The following is an 18,504-nucleotide window of genomic DNA, read 5'->3' on the forward strand; positions in this document are numbered from 1 at the left end:
AAAGTGACACTGAGGGGATCAAAAGGAATGGCAATGGGAAGTACTTTTCACTTGAACCATTGCTCAGTCAAAATTAGGTCACTCTTCTAGTTCACGGCAGAACATTAAAGTTGATAGCTAAGGAAGTGATCCATTTCCTCATCTGTGAGAACCAGAATACCAATACTACCAGAATATCAATACTACTCGTCCTACCTGTAGTCATGCTGTGAGAATGAAATGAGACAATGTGGAGGAACGCTCTGGCTTCTTAGATTCAGCAAGAATAGTCACATCAAGCTTGCACAAGAAATATGCCAACAGGACCATGCTTTCTCTGTGCTGCTTCAGAAAGCCGCATCGGAGGTTAGTCATGAATAAATGTGCCTAGACATCCAGAGATGATATGAGTTTATAAATGCAGGACAAATCTTATACTGCTAATAGTTATCGATAAATTCTCTGCCTAATGAAGAACTTCCAAAACGCAAGATGTGGCACTCTCTGGGAAGCTGTTGCTGCAAAATCACTTATAATTGAAATGACTCGAGGATGAGGGGGAAAAAAGACATGGTAACCGGATTCAGATTTGGACAACTCACCTTGGACCAGACTGTGGCCAGAGCTATCTGAACTGCCAATTTTCTTGCTTAAAATGCTTAAGTGGTTTCCAATCACCCTCTTAATAAAGTCTAAACTCCTTCCCATTATTTATAAGATGGGCTCAGGCTACCTCCCCTGTCTCAATAACTCTCTTCACTTTCTGTCCACCTTCCCAGATGCAGCCATATTGAACAGCTCTCCTTTCAGGCAACCGTGGGATCAGTCACCACCAGGTGTGCATGCACGCCATTCCCTGGCCAGTAGCTCTTACCGGGTCACGTGGTCATAAGGCCAAGGACTTTCTCCACCTTACTAACCACCATATCCATATCACCAGGGCACAACACACAACGGTTCCTCTAGAAATTCCAGGCCTGAAAAGGGATTTGAAGTCTTCAGAGCAAACCTTACCTGGAGCCTAAGAAATCTGTGCAAAAATCTGTAGTCTTCTTACTCTTTTTTTTTTTTTTTTTAATGGGGCACTAAAAGAAATTTTAGGGGACACCTCTCGCTGTGTGAGCCTTTTCTGCATATTTCAGGGTATTTGTCATTCCTGGCCCCAGGCATTACATGCTACTGTTATTCCTTCCTCTGTCTAGTCATCATGAAACTTACAATTGACCCCAGTGGACACTATTCTCAGATGCCCTTGGGGGATGTGCTTCTCCCAGCTGAGAAAGATGGCAGAGCGTCCAAGGCATCTGGGTTCTTGCCTAACTGGTGTGGTTAAATCCCAGCCTCTGGCCACTTTCTTTCATTGTAATTTTAGTGGATAGCTCTTTTTAGATGCCAACTCTCAGGAAACAAGTCAATGTGTGTCAGGACTGGCCGTCTGCCCCAGTGGATCCTTCTCCACCACGCTGCCTCTCTCTCCCTTAGTAAGGCAGTTCTGTGCTAGAGAGAAGTCGGTTCACAGCAAAAAAAAAAAAAAAAAAAAAAAAAAAAAGCCCATGTGTACAACAGCAGGTCAAGCAGCACCTGGGAAGAGATGAAAGCAAAGTAAAAGCTAAAATCAAAGCATTGGGTGTCTACCTTCAGCAGCCAGGCAGGAAAGCAGGGGAAGAAACAGGAACAAGAGAAGTCAACATGAACACCAAAGTAAGATAAAGGGGCGAGTAAGCACAGAGGTGGATAGAGGGGTGGGCGGCCTGTCAGGAAAGAATGCAGGTTTCCCCGGCTTACCCCCAAAGTAGGGCATGCCTATGAAATCTCTCACCATCCAAAATGGTGAAAAGCCAAGAAGCAGTTACTATTAATTTATATGGAAAATTTTTTGAGCATTCCCAGACCCCCAAAATAACCTCTCTTAGGCTTTTCTGACACCTTAGGACACATCTTGCTGAGGGATGCACAAAATGACTGGAGATAAAGCATGATGCTCACAGACACAGGTCAAAGCTCTGAAGGCTTGTTGCTGACACACCGAGTGTGGTTCTGGAGAAGGGCCTAGATGGGGTCACTCTCTCTGCCTGGGGTGTGCACACTGCCCCTACCACAGCTCACTGCGAGACCAACCCTGAATCCTATTTTCTCTTTTTTCCTTTTTTTTTTTTTTTTTTAATGAAAGCAAAAATCCTCTTTGGATTTCTCTTAGTAAGTGAAAACAGGTACTAATACAGGTCTTTGGTGAAAGCAAATTGATGAAATGTGAACTTTTCAAAAGCGGGGGGCACCTGTACCTGGAAGAGGGGAATTTTGAGGTCAATCTAAAACAAATAGTACTTTATCTCTAAAACCACAAAAGGTCCTAGGGCTCCTGGGTGGCTCAATCCGTTAGGCCTCCGACTTCGGCTTGGGTCATGATCTCGCAGTTCATGAGTTCGAGCCCTGACAGCTCAGAGCCTGGAGCCTGTTTCCGATTCTGTGTCTCCCTCTCTCTCTGCCCCTCCCCCGCTCACTCTCTGTCTCTCAAAAACAAATAAACATTAAAAGAATCGTTCAAAACCACAAAAGGTCCTTAAGAAATGGCATTGGTGCCCCTTGGCTCTTGGAGAAGACGGGCCACTGGATCTGCTCCAGGATTTTGATGTTTTCTGGGCCACTTTCTTATATGTTTTGCTCACTCTAAACCCAGAAGAAAAGGCTTGTGCTCTCATGGAGTCCTGGTGGGACTGGCTTCTCTGCTACTTGGCGGTACCATGCACTGGAACCTAAAGTCAAACATAGGATAGAATTTTCTGCACTTTCCATTCGATAGGGCACTGGACATTTTCCTTCTAATTTTGAATAGAGACAAGATGAACTGCCTTCTTCTGTATTTCCTAGAAAGGCAGACAAAAGCCTTGGGTCATCCATCCCCACTTTTACTTGTCTTCCTGTATCTTTCTCCCTCCTGTCTTTCTCTACATCTGTCTTTTTCATTGAGCAGACATCAGTAGAAAAGTCCATCAATATATACACATTTTCCATCCGGTGTCTCTTCCTCAGACAAATGTATGCATGACGCATCTCCCATGCCATCATTCTGCAGTGCAAGGTTTCTGATAAATCTCAAACTTGGTGTCCTAAGTCCCCTGTTCTCTTTGGATAGTGAAGCTCCTGACATGCTACAGGGGGGAGAAAATGAAACCAAAAGGCCAGAAGAGTTAAAAGAGGGATGTGAGCGAGAAGGGAGAAGGGGACAGAAATGACAGAGAGCGGCAATTGCCAGGTAAAGAGAAGGACAGATTGGGTTTCCTCTCGAGCTTGGCAAAGCATGCAAGCTAAAAGGTCAGCACTGCTGTAGAGGAATACAAAAGGATAAAGGGATGGGAACAAAGAAACCACTTTATGCAGAGATATTAGTGCCATCAGCAGCAATAAAAGTAGCACAGCCACAAGCGAAGAGCCTCAGAATGGAAGATGACACAGGGGACAGGCTGGCTAGTGCTTTCATGATGTGCACAGCAGGCACCCAATGGCAGGGGCGTGCACATCAAAGCCCTACAGGAAGTTCCATAGAGGATCTATGGGGTCAGGGGCCCTTTGAACCCAAGAACAGACACAACAGAGTTGAAATTTGTGCCCACTCCCTGCCACCCATACACAGCTCCCTCAGTCTTTGAACAACCGCAGAGCAAAGGGAAAAACCCAGACATCAGCATGCACCTGGAGACAGTACCGTTAACCCATCAATATTGTTTGAGCGTCACTAACAGTGTCTGGTGGCTTTGGGATTTCAAAACCCAAGTGAGCCATGGTGTCTGCCCTCAGGAGCCTTGTAATCTAGTGGGGCAAGCAGGACAAGCATGCGTGAGAGAAAATAAATGGATGCCAGTATTAATTAAGGCTACATTTCTCAAACTTGGAGGAAGCACAAATCCCTTAAAGATAAATGTTCCTGGGGCACCTGGGTGGCTCAGTCTGTTGCGCCTCTGACTTCGGCTCAGGTCATGATCTCACGGTTCGTGGGTTCGAGCTGTGCTCTGTGCTCTGTGCTGACAGCTTGCTCAGAGCCTGGAGCTCAGAGCCTGGCTCTGAGCAAGTCAGATTCTGTGACTCCCTCGCTCTCTGCCCCTCCCCCGCTCACGCTCTCTCTCTCAAAAATAAATAAATGTAAAAAAAAATTTAAAAATAAATGTTCCCTTCAACTTGTTAACTTAATATTTTTAAGTAATAGCATTTAAACCTAGACCAACATGAAACAGGATATTATATTTAGAGCTCTCAACACCACAAAACTAATGAAATTTCAACGCATCGTTATAATTTAGTGTGATAGACGCTGTTGTTTTGCTGACATGAAAACCTGTGATGTAGTTTTCACTATTTGGGTTCCCTTGTGTTGAACTGAGCAGCTATAGTCATAGCCCAGGGTGACAATAAGATTCTCTTTTTTTTTTTTTTTTTTTTTAGCATTTATTCATTTTTGAAAGGCAGAGAGAGAGAGAGAGAGAGAGAGAGTGCAAATGGGGGAGGGACAGAGAGACAGACACAGAATCTGAAGCAGGCTCCAGGCTCGGAGCTGTCAGCACAGAGCTCAACGCAGGGCTTGAACTCACAGACCACGAGATCATGACCTGAGCCGAAGTCCGCCGCTTAAACTACTGAGCCACCAGTTGCCCTGAAAATAAGATTCTTAACACGACTTTACTGAGACCCAGTTGCTTAGGGCACAGGAAGTGTGGAAGGATCACAGCCCTTGAGGCCTTGCTGCAGAGAATAAGTGGGCTCCCAAATGCAGGGAGACCTGCATCTAAGGAGGGACACACTTGTGCTTCATATGTTCAGGGCTCTGATATTCAGAGTTCCACATGGACAAGTGTTGCCAGAGAGATGAAGGGTCATCTTTCCCATCTTTCCTTAGTATAGTCTTAGTATAGTAGATATGATCTACAATTAGAAAGATGGCTTTGATTCCTGCCTCGGATTACTCTTTTGTGTCCCTAAGCGAGTCCATGGAAAATGAAACTCCTTGGAACTGACCTGAACATTTATCTTGTGCCTTGCCACTGGCCAAACTTCCTGGCAAGCACAGCTAGAATGGAGACTGAGCTGGAAAAGTCCTGTCCTGGGGCTACCCAGGGCCACACTGAGACCATGCCATATAATAATATGCATAATATATTATCTATATAACAGAGATAAGCATTCTCTAAATGCATTTAGTCTCTGCTCTTAACTGATTGATATAGAAGGGCAACAGGTTCATGAAACAGAGTGATTTTAAAAGGAAGAAGTTGTCAGGGAGGAACAGATAGAATTATCTCTTAGAAACAGCACCCTGAGTTTCTAAGGACTAAAGGAAAGAAGGGAGAGAGGAAGAAGTGGAGAGAAGGAGGGAGGGAGGAAGGAAAGGCAGATTAGTTATTCTGTACTCAGGAGATTTTATATGTGAATATTGCAAAATTTGGAGTGTGAATATTGCAATACTCTGGTCCATTAATTCTGCTAATTCACTGTCCCTTATCTAATCATGTGTCCTTGATGTTTGGTTCAGAACACACACTGAAAAAAATAGCACAAATATAACCACTCCTCATAAAACACAAAAGGGCTGGGCCACAGAGTCTGGCTACACCTTATTTTCTTCCTCAAAAATATAATTCCCAATGCATCTATTTCATGGAGGGTGGGGGAAGGCTGTCACCCTTAATGTCAGTCTTAAAAGTGTGTGTGTGTGTGTGTGTGTGTGTGTGTGTGTGTGTGTGTGTAAAGAAGGCACAGAGCACCTTTCTGCTTGGTCTCTGATCCCTGGAAATGGTGTGGGGGTTGGGAGGAGGAAGAGGGCTGAGGCACTGAGCTTATGTGTTGTCCTGAGAGCAAGGGATCCCGCAAGGAGGTGACAACAAGGAAATAATCTGCCTACCTCTGCTGTCACCACATCATTTGAATCAAACTCATTACCCAGGGAAGTGCCTGGAAATCCCTCTTCCACCACATCAAAGATGAATGACTTTGTCCCCAAAACCTGGATGGATTAAGACATATTTCAGAAACACATCTGTTTTGCTTTAGCACTCAGCACACCACAAACCCACGGGCTACAAAGGCTGGTTCCAATGAGAATAGAAAGAAGGATAAGCAGAAAACCAGGAAAACTGGAACAGATAAGGGGGTGGGGGCAGTGCTCTGAGCTAATGGAATAACCAAAGGGCTTCATTTTGCCTGTTGGTCTCCAAGATGGGAACACCATACACAAAGAGATCAGTGGACGTTCCGGAATATCCGCCCTTGGTACCTTAACTCTCCACTAAGACGGGCCACCGGGACAGGAATGTGATTCTCAGAACTACCTAAGGTGAAGGTTAATTTATTCCATGTATGTAACAAATTGAACCAAGGTAATAAAGTGCTGCCCAAGAAAGATCATTACAGCACAACTTAGATAAATAGGTTAGACTGGTTTATAAATATAGTATCCCTCCTTTAATGTTGAATGAGCAGTTGTAAGATTCTGGGATCTGTGATTAAAAGACATTTTTCTCTAACAGGGTCTATGTAGTCCTGTCTATATTTATGATTTGCTTTTTAAAAAGAAGCTATTGTTTTTAGCTGATTTCAATGCAGCATCCAAGAGGTATGCATACCAATAAACAATAAAAGAGATGCAACCTCATTTATAAAGAAGATACTTAAATACAAACACAAGATATACTTTTCCACCTATTGGATTAATGAACAGTTTGTATTTCTGGGGTGTCTGCTGGGAATGGCTTTGCCCCTACACTGATCAGTGTGGCATGGAAGGTAACTGAGAGACATCTAACAAAATATAAAATGCTCATAAGCCCTTCCCGGCAAGCTCACTGCTTAACATTTATTTTGTAGTTTTCCTGTAAGGCATATGCCAATGAATGTTCCTGCCAATGTCGTTTTTCAAAGCAAAACAACACTGCAGACAACAAACACAATCGGACAACAATCCAAAGGCATAATAGTGGGGGCTGGTTAAATAAATGATGTTATAGCCTTAAAACAGAATACTACACAGCTGATAAAAAGAAAAAATTATTCCCTGTGTGTTGTTATAGAGAAGTCACCAGGATATATTGTTCAACAAAAGAGTGGCTACAAACCATGTACATGGTATGATTCCTTTTTGTATTAGTAATCACTCACACACACACACTCACATACACACACACACACACACTCACATACACACACACATCATTTGACAATTTTTTTCTGCAGAAATCTTGAGAGAATATTAAGAATTATTATCTTTAGCAAGAATTGTTTCATGTTTTTTATGCTTTTACACCTTTTATATATTTTGCAATTTTTATGTTTTATAATTTTTATATACTTAATTTTTATATCATTTCCATTTTTTTATAAAGTTTATTTATTTATTTTGAGAGAGAGAGAGAGAGAGAGAACACATACAAATCAGGGAGAGGCAGAGAGAGGGACAGAGAGAATCCCAAGCAGGCTCTGTGCTGCCAGCACAGAGCCCCACACGGGGCTCGATCTCATGAACCGGAGATCATGACCTGAGCCAAAATCAAGAGTTGAAGGTTTAAAGATGTGCCCCTCCTTTCCATTTTCTAACTAAACATATATAATGCTATTAAAGCTACAAAATATCATCAGCAAACTTTCTGGAAAATTGGGACAGGGGCCATTATTGTTTTCTTTTAAATAGTTTTTTATATCGTATCTAATAAAAATTATTTTAAGCCGGAAAATTCTTCCATGTTTGGCTGGGGATTCCAAGTGAAAGCAGCCAAGAAAGCATGGTCTATAATTGGCGCCCACACTCCTAGAAGGGGAAGGGGGAACGAGCGCCCTCTAGAGTCCCAGGCTGGGTATGCCTGGGGAGGCTGTGAAGGTTGAAGCACTATGTGCTGCCCTGGCCACCCATTTCCAATTTTCATTATGCTAATGAGCACATCACTTAATTTCTAAGCTACTGAACATTAAATTTTAATGTGACCTCATCTACTCCATGATTGCTAAACTATGTCAATCTATAATTGGAAAAGTTTAGGTGACCATGTAATAGGGTCTGTTGTATTATTTTCATGCAGAACTTAATCAGAATTTGCCATGATAATGTGTGCGTTCATGTAGTTGTGCGGTTATGCATTTCTACCAAGAAAACGAAAGCTCCATGAAGTCAGCCTTCAAACTGGCTTTCCTCTCCATTGCTCTCGCCAGCAGTAGGCTCAGGGGCTGGCATAAAGTACGCTGCAGAGAAGGGAAGATTTGCTCACAAAACATCCGTTAAGCCCATTCTTATTTAACAGATATTTATTTGATACCTATGTTGGGGCTGGATGGGTGCTAAACACTGGGGATATAATGGTGAATCGGACAAACGTGGTTCCCAGCCTCATGGCGCTCACGGTCTACAGGTGAAGACTGACGTGGACATTCGAAGAATTTCTATATAGGGTGGTAAGTGTCAGGGACAGAGGACATGCAAAGTGTGTTCTGAACAAATAATAAGGGATCCGCAGTGAACTTCTTGAGAGAAGTGAGTGAGTAGAGCTTTGCCAGACTTCTAAAGAAGGTTTCAACAGTGGGAACAGCAAGTTTAAAGACTCTACAGCAAGAGAAACAATGTCATGTTGCAGAAAGTAAAACCATTTCAGTATGTATGAGGTTTACACCCAGTGCTCATCCCAACAAGCACCCTCTTTAATGCCCATCACCCATTTAGCCCATCCCCCCACCTGCCTCCCCTCCAGCAACCCTCAGTTTGTTCTCTGTATTTAAGAGCCTCTTATGGTTTGCCTCCCTCTCTGTTTTTATCTTATTTTTCCTTCCCTTCCCCTATGTGCATCTGTTGTGTTTCTTAAATTCCACATATGAATGAAATGATGTGATATTTGTCCTTCTCTGGCTGACTTATTTTGCTTAGCACAATACCCTCCAGTTCAATCCATGTTGTTGCAAATGGCCAGATTTCATTCCCTTTCATTGCCAAGTAGTATTCCATGTATATATGTACCACACCTTCTTTATCCATTCGTCAGCTAACGGACATTTGGGCTCTTTCCATAATTTGGCTATTTTTGAAAGCACTTCTATAAATTTTGTGGTGCATGTGCCCCTTCAATCAGCATTTTTGTATCCTTTGGATAAATACCTAGTAGTGCAATTGCTGGGTCATAGGGTGATTCTTTTTTTTTTTTTTTAATTTACATCCCAATTAGTTAGCATATAGTGCAACAATGATCTCAGGAGGAGATTCCTTAGTGCCCCTTACTCATTTAGCCCATCCCCCCTCCCACAGCCCCTCCAGTAACCCTCAGTTTGTTCTCCATATTTAAGAATCTCTTATGTTTTGCTCCCTCCCTGTTTTTATATTATTTTTGCTTCCCTTCCCTTATGTTCATCTGTTTTGTCTCTTAAAGCCCTCATATGAGTGAAGTAATATGATACTTGTCTTTCTCTGACTAATTTCACTGAGCATAATCCCCTCCAGTTCCATCCACGTAGTTGCAAATGGCAAGATTTCATCCTTTTTGATTGCTGAGTAATACTCCACTGTATATATATACCACATCTTCTTTATCTATTCATCCACTGATGGACATTTGGGCTATTTCCATACTTTGGCTATTGTTGATAGTGCTGCTATAAACATGGGGGTGCATGTGTCCCTTTGAAACAGCACACCTGTATCCTGTGGATAAATACCTAGTAGAGCAATTGCTGAGTCATAAGGTAGTTCTATTTTTAATTTTTTGAGGAACCTCCATACTGTTTTCCAGATGGCTGTACAAGTTTGCATTTCTACCAACAGTGCAAGAAGGTTCCCCTTTCTCCACATCCTCACCAGCATCTGTTCTTTCCTGAATTGTTCATGTTAGCCATTCTGACAGGTGTCAGGTGGTATCTCATTGTGGTTTTGTTTTGTATTTCCCTGATGATGAGTGATGTTGAGCATGTTTTCATGTGTCAGTTGGCCATCTGGATGTCTTTTTTGGAAAAGTGTCTATTCATGTCTTTTGCCCATTTCTTCATTGGATTATTTGTTTTTTGGGTGTTGAGCACAACATGACATTTTACTATGCTAAGTTCTCTATGCCATCTCACCTGGACCAAGATTTTAGTCCAAATAGCTAGTTCTTACACAAGGTCCAGAAAAGACTGAACTTCCTCTGAGGGCCAGCTCCCAATTCCTCACAGCTCCTATGTAAGGCAACACAAGCATATCTTTTCTTGTGGCATAGACATGCTTAAAGGTAGGGACTTTGGGGTCAGACAGCCCTGAGCAAAATATGTTTCACTTAATATTTCCACACATGTGTGAACCAAAGGAATTCACTTAAATTTGCAGAGTCTCTATACCCCTATCTGTAAAATGGGGTTAATGGTGCCCACCTTAACAACTGATATATTTAAGAAATACATGGCACAATTCCTGACACACAGATCTCAGCAAACAGCAGCTACTCTTATCAAAACTATCTATAGGATTGTTCTTAACATACCAGATATCATTCCCTAAATTCTCTGTTCTCCTTGGTATATTATGATGCTACATAGATAACAAATGGATCAGGTGTGCAGCAATAGGTCTAGGGTGGAGATGCCTCCATGAACTTGTCTTGACCCAGTGGTCTACCTGGCAGTCCTTGACACTTGGTGGCCCCACTTCTAGCACTGTCCCTAACAGGTGCTTCTGCAGAAACCAATGACTGCAGATGAAGATGCTTTATGGATTTATAGAAGCCTTCTAAATGACACCTATCTGGCATCTGCGTCCACCACTGAATTCACAGCAAAAATTAAAAAGAATTAAAGATAAAGACACACAAACAGCCCATCTCTTAAAACTGTAGTAACTCAATCAACAGAAAATAACAGCCAATGAAACATCCTGTGAAGGTGTGGGTTTCTCCCAGATTAATTCTAGGACTCAGAGTGAGCTGGGGATGATGGGAAGGAGAGGAAGAGGGGTAGGGGTGAGGATCTGTTTTAACCCCTCCCCCCATGAGGGTGAATGTCTCCCATCTTGTCTTAGTCTAATGTTGATCTATAGGGAAAAGTGCCTCTGCCCTTTGCCTTCGGAATTGATGGTCTTGGACTCTACTGTTATTGCCCCGGCTCTCTGAAAGATCTCTTGATTTATTCCCTTTATATTAGAAAACCATATCTTCTCATTATCTAGGAAGGTCACTGGAAGGGAGATATTTCTTCCAGCTTCAATAGCAGATCACTTGGCCTTTTTTCATATCTCTCTTGGCTCGGCAGGAGCTCTGTGAGAATGGGGGAGGCAGGGACAAACAATAAAGGCAAATTTATTCCTGAGCAGAAAGCACAATGTAAGGACCTGGCAGAATATATAAATATGCAAAGCAGGCTCGTCAGCCAGTGTCCTCGGTTTCTATTTCAACTTTTATTTCCAAAGCTAATTATTCCTGTCAATAGGAAGTCCTGCCTTAACTAAGGTGGCTAGAGACCATTAGTCATCAGGAATGTTTTTGTGTTTCAGACTAGGCTTGAATTCCCCCATTCCATTCATTTCCCAGCAGGGACCTGGGCTCAGCTAACATTTTCAAGGATGGATATCTATATTTAAACAAGATGTGGCATTGTTCTAAAAATTATTTTCACAAGGAAATGGTATGTATTTAACTTCTAAACTACATTTTTCTTGCTTATCCATATTTTCTTGCCTTTTCTTCTGGTCAAAAATAAACTGTGTGTGTGTTGAATGAGATGTCCTAGAAGGGCCATGTTAGGCAGATGACACTAGAAGTGCTCAGAGCAATGACATCAACGTTTCCAACCTATAACCATTCGGATGTGGTACTGTTTGTCCAGAGTCTCCCAGACTATTTTTTTGGGACCATCTACATTGGAATGCCCTTGGGAGCTTGTTTAAAATGTGGCCCTCCTACATCTTTGGTTAGGCTTATTCCTAGCTATTTTAAGGTTCTTGGTGCAATTGTAAATGGAATGAATCTAACCAAACCTGTAAAAGACCTGTAAGCTGAAAACTATAGAAAGCTTATGAAGGAAATTGAAGAAGCCACAAAGAAATGGAAAAACATTCCATGCTCATGGATTGGAAGAATAGATATTGTTAAAATGTCAATACTACCCAAAGCGATCTACACATTCAATGCGATCCCAATCAAAATTGCACCAGCATTCTTCTCAAAGCTAGAACAAACAAGACCCCAAATAGCCAAAGTAACATTGAAGAAGAAAACCAAAGCAGGATGCATCACAATCCCAGACTTTAGCCTCTACTACAAAACTGTAATCATCAGGACAGTATGGTATTGGCACAAAAACAGACACATATAGACCATGGAATAGAATAGAGAACCCAGATTTGGACCCACAATTGTATGGCCAACTAACCTTTGACAAAGCAGAAAAGAGCATCCAATGGAAAAAGACAGTTTCTTTAGCAAATGGTGCTGGGAGAACTGGACGGCAACATGCAGAAGGATGAAACTAGACCACTTTCTTACACCATACACAAAAATAAACTCAAAATGGATGAGAGACCTGAATGTGAGACAGGAAATCATCAAAACCCTAGAGGAGAAGGCAGGCTACAACCTCTTTGACCTCAGCCACAGCAATTTCTTACTTGACACATCTCCAAAGGCAAGGGAATTAAAAGAAAAATGAACTATTGGGGCAACAAGATAAAAAGCTTCTGCACTGCAAAGGAAACAATCAACAAAACTAAAAGGCAACCAATGGAATGGGAAAAGATATTTGCAAATGACATATCAGACAAAGGGCTAGTATCCAAAATCTATAAAGAACTCACCAAACTCCACACCCGGAAAACAAATAATCCAGTGAAGAAATGGCTAGAAAACATGAATAGACACTTCTCTAAAGAAGACATCCAGATGGCCAACAGGCACATGAAAAGATGCTCAACGTCGCTCCTTATCAGGGAAATACAAATCAAAACCACACTCAGATACCACCTCACGCCAGTCAGAGTGGCCAAAATGAAGAAATCAGGAGACTATAGATGCTGGAGAGGATGTGGAGAAACAGGAACCCTCTTGCACTGTTGATGGGAATGCAAATTGGTGCAGCCACTCTGGAAAACAGTGTGGAGGTTCATCAAAAAATTAAAAATAGATCTCCCCTATGACCCAGCAATAGCACTGCTAGGAATTTACCCAAGGGATACAGGAGTGCTGATGCATAGGGGCACATGTACCCCAATGTTTATAGCAATGCTTTCAACAATAGCCAAATTATGGGAAGAGCCTAAATGTCCATCAACTGATGAATGGATAAAGAAGATGTGGTTTATATATTCAGTGGAATACTTCTTGGCAATGAGAAAGAAAGAAATCCTGCCATTTGCAGCAACATGGATGGAACTGGAAGATATTATGCTGAGTGAAATAAGTCAGTCAGAGAAGGACAGATATCATATGTTTGCACTCATATGTGGATCTTGAGAAACTGAAGACTGTGGAGGAAGGGAAGAGGAAAAATAAATAGTTACAAACAGAGAGGGAGGGAGGCAAACCACAAAAGACTCTTAAATACAGAGAACAAACTAAGGGTGGATGGGGAGGAGATGGGGGAGAGAGAAAATGAGTGATGGGCATTGAGGAGGGCACTTGTTGCAATGAGCATTGAGTGTTGTATGTAGTAAGCCAATTTACAGTAAATTATATTCATAATAAATAAATAAATAAATAAATAAATAGGAAAAAAAAAGAAAAAAAAATTTTAAAAGCCAGGTACCAGAAAGAACAAAAAACAGTGAGAAATATTACAAGTTGTTTTCTCTAATAAGGGGTATTTGGAAATGGGAAAAATCAACAAATGCTATTATTTTTGTTTCAAGTTTTGTACAATTATTGACATTTATACATGTGCAATTTTGATACTTATAAAAATAGCTTATTAAAAATTTTTAAACAAAATATAAAAAATAAAAACTATGTGAACTAGTAATACAAAATAATAAAATGAAATAAAATAACGTAAAATAAAATAAAATAAAATAAAATAAAATAAAATAAAATAAAGGCCTCTTGAACCAAGCATTTTGGAGGTGGAACTCAGGAATCTGCACTTTGAACACAATCCTGAGTGGGATCCACAGGGCTATTTAGGTAAGAACTCTGAAGAGTGTATGAAGATGTGGGCCCACATGCACTCTGGCCAGGACCACTCCTTCACCTCACAAGAGGATAGTAGGGAAAAGTCTCCTGCTGATAGCTCAGCCTTCTAAGGGGACAGACAGCCCAGTGGGTTCTGCGTCTGCTAAGTGGGTTTGCAAAACAATGTTTTCTGGGATCCTAGCACCATTACAGCTTTGATGATAACCTTTGACTTTTTTAGGTTCCCCCCACCCCAAAGATTCAGAGAGTCACCCTTCCTTGCAGTAGAACCAAAGTCGGGTCCACATCAATGATAACCCATTAAATGGGTAAATGTCATGGTTTGTAAATCATACCTCAGTAAAGCTGTTAAATACATAAACACAACTTTAAAAAATTATTTGAAAAAAATGACTATAATTGAATGTGTCTTCAGTTGCTAACGTGTTCACGCCTTTAATACGTCCATGGCAAAGTTCTTTGGGGCTCTTCAACATGCATCCATTCATCTAGTGAATAATTACTGAGTCCTGATCTAGCCACACTCTATGACTTGCAGTTATGAAATAAAGTAAAAAAAAAAAATCTTCGAATAAATTGTATATGCTAATATTACCAGGGAATTTGTCCATATAACAAGCATCAGAGTATGCTGATTTTTAGTTTGGCTCCCTCATCATTTGCTGAATAAAGCTACCTGTAGACTTTTGACTCTTCCCAATGCAGAATTTAATTTGGTGACTAACAGACCAAAGCAGAGAAAGCTGCAGGGACCATTTAATCTGCATAAGGAGACTTGTGTTTACTGATATTCTATCTATCAGAGGAACAAGAGCACAGCAGGGAAGGGCTTCTTTTCTGTGACACTGCTAATGCCTCAGATGTCAGGTTCAGCCCCCTATCTGTGACAATCTGGGCAAAAGACAGCTCAGGGAGGGACATACATGGATTGGACTTGGACAGCCAGGGGACATTGGCAAAACCCAGGGACAAGCCACCCTTCCGTCCCATAACTGGATCTCATGAGACTCCAAGTCCATGGGAACAGCAGGCTAAGGAAAACCTCACTGGTGAATAAGCATAACATCAGATTACCAGAGTCACGGCTTTGGGCTTTTGTAATTGTGTAGGTAGAGAAGGGTCTAGTCATCTGCCACTTATTTCTTCACAGAGGGACTCCAGAAAGCAGATGGCAGTGCTCTGTCTGTAACTAATTTTAATTCATCTTCCCTTTTGGGGTGCCAGGGAAAAGCACACAGCCCGATTCCATTCGCAAGGACTCATAAAGAGTGCAAAATGGAAATCGTCGAGGAACGGAGTTCTGACACCATTGGGTCACCTCTCTTTATTTCTACCCAGCAGGAGGGAGGCCCATATCATCAGTGAGCATGCAGGGCTTAGTGCCTTACTGCTGGATCTGGCACGGCTAGCCTCCCTGCCCTTCCTGTCCACTCAAAGAGCCTTAACCTCCCCTTTCATCACATTCCAACTGACATGAGTTTTAAACCACCTGTAGTTAAAAAGAAGAAGAAGAAGAAGAAGAAGAAGAAGAAGGAGGAGGAGGAGGAGGAGGAGGAGGAGGAGGAGGAGGAGGAGGAGGAGACGACGACGACGGAGGAGGAGGAGGAAAAAAGAATCCCCAGGAGGAAAGGAGGATTAATATGGATCTATATCCAAAGAAAATGTGTGTGGGGGGGGGGAATAAATTAAGCTTTACAAACATCTACCATATATCTGGACATGATACCAGGCATACTGTCTTAACCCTCAAAACAACTCTTAGAGGTAATCATTGCCTCTGTTTTTTGTTTTTTGTTTTTTTTATGAGCTGAATAACTAAACAATGGGAAGTTAAATAAAATGACTGCTAGCAAACATTGATGCCAGATTTGAAACTTGAGGCTGGCTTCTTTTCCAACAAGCTGTGGTGTTTCAAAATTCAATAAAGAACCAAATTCTTTTCTCAAAGTTCAATTAGAAAAGCATATAAAGTTTTTTTCACATTCCTGCTCGATTGCCTGATGATCTGAAATGTAAAAGGCTCCATCAACCTGCAGAACTGTGATGTCTTAGCACACTTCAAGGCTTGAACATTGTCCCCAACATTATGGCCGACAATTCACTGTGCTATGTGTTTACCTTTTCAGTGCTTATTCTCTTTCTAATCATTCATCCTTTCCTTGAATTTCAAAGCCATTCCTAATCTGGCTGAATTCTGTCTTTTGAGTTTGGCCTTAGACTAGGGGTCACTCCAGCTAGGATTCTTGTCACCATCTCAGTGTCTGCCCCTCATTTCCCCTATCTTGGCATGACATTTTGCACCCACAGTGTAACCCATCTTCCCTGTAGGGGACCACTTCCTGCCTCCAGAGCCTAGAATGAAAAGTTCTCTATACTAGATGACCTTCCTACCCCTGGGAATGGCTGACTAGACCACCGTGGGCCCTAACTCAGAAGGCAGCAACCAAGAGACTGGCTGGTGGCCAGTGATGAGTGGGACTCTGCCACGTGGAGAGGAGCTTTGCCAATGGAAAGCTGAAGCTGCCATGCGGGTGGGGCTCCAGGCAAGAGGAAGAATAAGCAATCTGTCTTTTAAGGGAAGAGGCTGAGCAGGCATTCTTGAAAATCTATAAACAGGCAACTGTGTGTTCTCTGAGGGCCGAAGAAGGTGTCACTTCTGGATCCTGATGTATATCCTTTCTCAATTTCTATTTGTGTAAAATTTGGTTGAACTTCCTTTCCTGCCTGGAATTAGCAAAATTACTTTATCCTTGTACTAAAACCTGATTTTTTTTCACTTGGGACACCTTAAGTCCCCTCCTTTTCCTTGTAAATAAAAGGATTTAAATGGAGTGCTTTTTTTTTCTTGATCTATCCAACACTCACCCCTCTGCCTACCCACCTCCCCATGAAGCCATTCCTGAATTAATATAAAATCTCTCTGCCTGTTAATCTCCTACAGGTACCTGTTATGGGTATGCTGTAATTACCACTCAACTTCACACTGACTGATTGTTTTCTATTTCAGTCTTCTGTCCCCAGTTAGCAATCTCCTTTAAAAATCAAGGACAATTTTGGATCGACTTGAATCTACTTGAATGTCAGCAGAACCTCCAATGCCTATAAGATCCTCTGAGAGAAAGAAGCCAATAGTGTGGTTTATGCCTAGCAACACTTTTCTGCAGAATTGTAGAACCTTCTGGCTGGGCAGACTATAGTGGTATATACAGTAACCTCTTCGGTTTACACATATGGAAGTTTGGAGCAGTTAATGGTCAGTCAGCTAACAAGATTCAGCATGAGCTCTCACATCTGGAAGGTCTAGGGCAATCCAAATATGGAGGAGAGAGACGGAATTATACTCTTTATAATGAGAGACAAAACTACCCAGCTTTTCACTGATAGCAGATCAGCTAGGCCATTGTGAGACATACTGGCATGGCTTCTAGTCTCTAAATTACTAAAGCTCTAGCCAGGAAACTTTTATTCTTTTTTTTTAAGTTGTATTGCTTTTTTAAAGCCAGGTTATTTTTTATAGCAATAGAACTCCTAGAACAGTAAACAGGAGGTGAATGTATTAGGCTTTAAAGGTGAAAGGGGTTATTTAAGAGTGTTATCAGAACTAGCCAGCTGCAAACACATACAGCATCAGAAAACCATAAACCTTCATAGCAGGGTTCAATTATTCATTAGGCCACCATGCTATAGGGAGAGGGTCTTTATAAACTTAATATCACATGACCCTTGAGGTGTCCAGGCCTCCCTGCCATCTTACGTTATAGGTGAACAGTTGAAGAGGAGTGAAAATGATCTCTCTGTCCTCCATTATCTCGAGGGCATTAGGGTTTTGCAAGTGATAATGATAAAAAAATAACAGTTTCCTCTTTTTTAATGTTTATTTATTTTGAGAGAGAGAGAGGGTGGGAGGAGAGACAGAGAGAGGGAGACACAGAATCCGAAGCAGGCTCCAGGCTCTGAGCTGTCAGCACAGAGCCCGACGTGGGGCTCGAACTCACGAACCATGAGATCATGACCTGAGCCGAAGTCGGACGGTGAACTGACTGAGCCATCCAGGTTCCCCCAAAATAATAATTCTAGTAACCACTGCTTCCTGCCACCTCCCAAGTGCAAGGGTGAATCATTTTCCTAAGGGTGGGTAAATTGCTTACCGGAAATGATACAGTAAGTTAGTGGAACAGCTGGAATTTGAACCCAAGTCTTTTGGAGACTGCAAACCACGATCTTAAACTGTTACGGACATTTCTAATCTCTTCTCCCCAAGGAACACTAATCTGATTGACCTTGTGGGAAATTTTTTTTTTAATTTTTTTTTTAACGTTTATTTATTTTTGAGACAGAGAGAGACAGAGCATGAACGGGGGAGGGTCAGAGAGAGAGGGAGACACAGAATCGGAAACAGGCTCCAGGCTCTGAGCCATCA

At 41.8% G+C, this 18,504-nt stretch overlaps 1 protein-coding gene across 5 annotated transcripts in view; it reads right to left on the reverse strand.

Moving 5' to 3' along the window:
- Positions 1-18,504, reverse strand: part of AGBL1 (AGBL carboxypeptidase 1) — a 774,608-nt gene that overhangs the window by 226,739 nt on the left and 529,365 nt on the right. For 2 of the 5 annotated variants that reach the window (XR_006203338.1, XR_006203337.1), the window contains one exon: positions 196-366. The exons of the other annotated variants lie outside the window; for them this stretch is intronic. The gene's annotated coding sequence lies outside the window, so the exon portion shown is untranslated. The remainder of the gene's footprint in view (positions 1-195; positions 367-18,504) is intronic. 5 annotated transcript variants of the gene reach the window in all.

The sequence above is a fragment of the Panthera leo genome, chromosome B3 (genome assembly GCF_018350215.1).
Source record: "Panthera leo isolate Ple1 chromosome B3, P.leo_Ple1_pat1.1, whole genome shotgun sequence".
In the NCBI taxonomy this organism is placed as follows: Eukaryota; Metazoa; Chordata; class Mammalia; order Carnivora; family Felidae; genus Panthera; species Panthera leo.